Here is a 4,154-nt window from a genome sequence, read left to right as displayed (position 1 = left end):
TCTATTTTTTCCTTCAGTCTCAGGCAACTGCAGGCAGTGTTTTAGTTATCTCTTGGAATGTTTACATTTCAAAGACATGGTAAAACTTACATCTTCAAGGGACAGAGAAAGAATATATTTTCTCCTAGGGTCTTTGGGGTATATTTGTCTACTATCAGAAATCTATGGCAATTACTATTTAAAGTTTTCTTTCTTTTCCTTAAGTGTAAGAAATTCCATTTCCACTGTCCTGATCTTTTAAAATATTTATAACGTTTTGAGATTAACAGGGGAGGTTTGGGGTTGGTAAGTCTAGGAGGACTTGAAATTGCCTCTAGAGCCACATTTCTGGTTATTTAGCAATAATCACGCCTCGGATAAACCTCATGGGCTACGATACTGCCCCTGCGCAAAGCTCATTTCTGGTTATTTAAAGACTCAACTGTAAGGTTATTTAAAGACTCAACAGCTTGAATGATACCAGAGGGCTGACCCACCCCTTCAAATACACTTTTTTCTCTTTGCTTCTTTATATCAGGGAGAAGATTTCCAACTAAGAAATTTTAAAAGATTCCTATGTTCTAGATTTAGAGCTGTGTATCTCTGGAATGTTTTGATAAATCCTTCTACAAAATTTTCAGGATTTTTTTTCTCCTCGGATTATATTGTTTCATTTTGGTTTAGAAGAGAAGGCCTTTAAAAACTGTTCCTATCAGACTCTGAATATTAGCCTCTAATTTGGACAATTTCTGACTATAGAGCTCCTTAAAAAAAATCTTTTCAAACATCTTATTAAGATTCAACTGGGACAAACAGAAATATTCCTGGCAATATTGAACTCCTCCCCCCCCCCGCCCCATTTCTTTTGAAACAAAGACATAGCCCAAATGACAGCCAAAACCAATAAGCCTTTTATGACTTAACTGCCAACTCAGTAGGCATCCCCAAAGAGGGTACAAGAGAGATATGCTCTCCCAAGATCCAGAGCCATTCCCAAAGATAGCCAAAAGGAAGACTTAGTTCCCCTAAGAGCTGGCAACAGTCAATAAGACAGTAACTGTAGATGATGTGAAACCCACATTTCTGTCTGGCCATATTTTCAGGGCCCCCAAACTGACAACAGCTGAGCTGCCTACACATGCAGAACCAACAACCTGCATGCCCCAGGCAGGCAGAAAGCCAAACCAAGTTCTCAGAACATACAACAAGGCAAACAGGAAAATAACAGCTGTCTCTGGGAGGGAAAGAAGCAATAACCAATGGATACCCAAAAACAAATTTTAACCAGAGTCACAATATAAAGAATAAATTCTCACAAATGTTTTTCTCCTACTAATCTGAATTTGGAAAGTAAAGGACGATACAGAATTTTCACCCTCCTTTCTTGAGTAGGCACTACAGACCAAGATCAAGGAGAGCTAACTTTGGTAAGAATTCTTACCCTTACCTCCAAGACGCTTGGTTATCCGTCTTCTGTTTTGCATATGCAGTCCTTGCTTTTGATCCACACCAACCAGATGCAAACATGGAACCTCTTTGGATTCCACTAGATGAATCTGTTCACACAAAAGCTTTTCACATAATCTAGATTTCACTGAGAATGTGGTAAGGGCCAGATAGAAAGGGCTTTACATCTTGTACCCCCAAATAAGTTATTTAGAATGCATATAATCTGATTTCTGTTCTCCATAACCATACTAACGTAAACATATGAGAAGAGCTGCTCTCTCTCCCTTTCTCTCTCTTACTCCTTCTTCCCTTCTATAGTACCCAGGTTTGTCAGGTCATCTCTCCCTTATTGTGCAGAGCAATTCAATCCTGAAGGAGTTTCTACTTCCAAATTTCATATTTGGTGCTCAGCAAAATAAAAGCTACCAGCTCCACCTTCCCACTCAGTTAATATAACCAACTTTCTTTAAGAGCATTTTATAGATAATGGTTTATAACATAAGCATATTCTTATATGCCCATCAGCTATCCTAAGTCTTCCCCCAAAAGACAAGCTGATGAATTAATTTTTCTGATTCTCATTGTAATTGTGGTAAGTGCTATAACCAAGAAAATAGAATGCAGTGAGAGATTGTATGAGAAGTATCTGACTCCCATTTAAGAATAATGAAAGGAGGAAGCAACGATCCTCACTAAAACCTGGATGGGTAGCCAATAGGTGGACAAAACAGTTGAGGGTATGAGTTTTAAGAGAATAAGAAGAAAGTGGTTCACAAAGGAGGAACAAAGTCTCAGGTAAAAATAGAACAATGAATGAGTACAGAGGGATTCACTTTTTACATGATTTCTTCTCTTGTGTCATCCCTTCTGGGGCACTCATCATATCCTCAAATACGATGTTTTGGAAAGTGCTGCTGATGTCTTTTTTAGTAGTTGCCTGGATAATTTTTATAATTTCCCAAAACTCCACAAAGGAAGAGTTTTCTCTAGTTTGACCTGCAAGTCCCTCCTGTGTGACGTGTCTCAAGTCAGTCCCAGATAGCCAATCCTCCCCCTCCTTTCCCTCTCCAACTCTGCTCTGCTCTTCGTACTCTGTTCCCTTCATTTCCTCTCTCCCCATTCATCTTCAATCCATTCTCATCAGGGTTCCACCTCCAAGATGACCCCAACATAACCCTTGATAAGGCCAATGACTTCCTTGTCACTAAATCCAGGTGCATGTATTACTCTTACATGTAAATTCTGTTTTTCTTTTTCTTTTTTTTCTATTTCTTTTTCTACACGGAAGTGATTTTTAAAGTAATCTAGTTTCCCTTTTTGCTACTGAATGTTGAGTCATAGTTAGAAAAGTTTCCCCCACTCTAAGATTATACAGGAATTGACCTCTGTTTTCTTATTTTTTCACTTGCATCATTTCATTTTTTTCTATTTAAATATCTGATGCACTTGGAATTATCCAATTGAATGGTATGAGGTATTGATCTCACTTTACCCTTTTCTATAAGGCAGTTCAGTTATGCTAATCTTCTTATTAAAAATTCCACCTTACACCTCTACTGATTTTGAGATTGCCTCTATAGCATACTAAATTTGTATATATTATGTATATTTCTGATTTTCTATTCTGTTCCATTCTTTTTATTCTTGTGCCAGTATAACCCTATTTTAATTATAGAGGTATTTATGAGCAAATTTTAATATCTAGTAGGTCTAACCCTACTCACACCCCTGCTTTTCATTAATATTCCATATATTTTCTGGCTATTCTTATTTTCCTTTCAAATGAATTCTCTATTGATCTGTCCAGCTCCAGAAAAAATGATTATTCTTTTATTGTAATTTCAATAAATGTATAAATTAACTTTGGAAGAAACAGCATCTTTATAATGTTAAATTTTTCTATCCAAAAACAAGGTTTTGTTTCCATTTGCTTAAGACCATTGTTTCCATTTGTCTCCCTTACTAGTTATTCTGTGAGTTTTCTTCAAATAAGTCTTGGACATTCATGTAAAATTTGTCCCTTAAGTGTTTTACTATCATTTTGCTATCATATATTGGGCCATCTCTTCCACTTTATCTTCTCTCTGGTTTTTGTTTGTATATATAAAGGCTATGGATTTGTATTTTTATTTTATTATGTTAGTCACCATACATTACATCATTAGTTTTCGAGGTAGTGTTCCATGATTCATTCTTTGCGTATAACACCCAGTGCTCCATTCAACACATGCCCTCCTTAATACCCAACACTGGGTTAACCCATCCCCCCACCCCCCTCCCTTCTATCACCCTCAGTTTGTTTCTCAGAGTCCATCATCTCTCATGGCTCGTCTCCCCCTCCAAAATCCCCCCTTCATTCTTCCCTTCCTGCTATCTTCTTCTTCTTTTTTTTTTTTATTAACATATAATGTATTATTTGTTTCAGAGGTACAGGTCTGTGATTCAACAGTCTTACACAATTCACAGCGCTCACCATAGCACATACCCTCCCCAATGTCTATGACCCAGCTACCCCATCCCTCCCACCTCCCACTGCTCCAGCAACCCTCAGTTTGTTTCCTGAGATTAAGAATTCCTCATATCAGTGAGGTCATATGATACATGTCTTTCTCTGATTGACTTATTTCGCTCAGCATAATACCCTCCTGTTCCATCCACGTCATTGCAAATGGCAAGATCTCATTCCTTTTGATGGCTGCATAATATTCCATTGTATATATATACCA

General features: G+C 37.4%; 1 pseudogene; it reads right to left on the bottom strand.

Annotated features, from left to right (window-relative positions):
* Positions 1-289: 289 nt before the first annotated feature.
* LOC115940221 (U4 spliceosomal RNA) lies at positions 290-396 on the bottom strand (annotated as a pseudogene).
* Positions 397-4,154: the final 3,758 nt, after the last annotated feature.

This window comes from Leptonychotes weddellii, unplaced genomic scaffold, assembly GCF_054177405.1.
Source record: "Leptonychotes weddellii isolate Sample4059 unplaced genomic scaffold, ASM5417740v2 HiC_scaffold_5078, whole genome shotgun sequence".
Classification (NCBI taxonomy): Eukaryota; Metazoa; Chordata; class Mammalia; order Carnivora; family Phocidae; genus Leptonychotes; species Leptonychotes weddellii.
The sequence above is the reverse complement of the archived record's forward strand: the minus strand, read 5'-3'. Positions and strand labels throughout refer to the sequence as shown.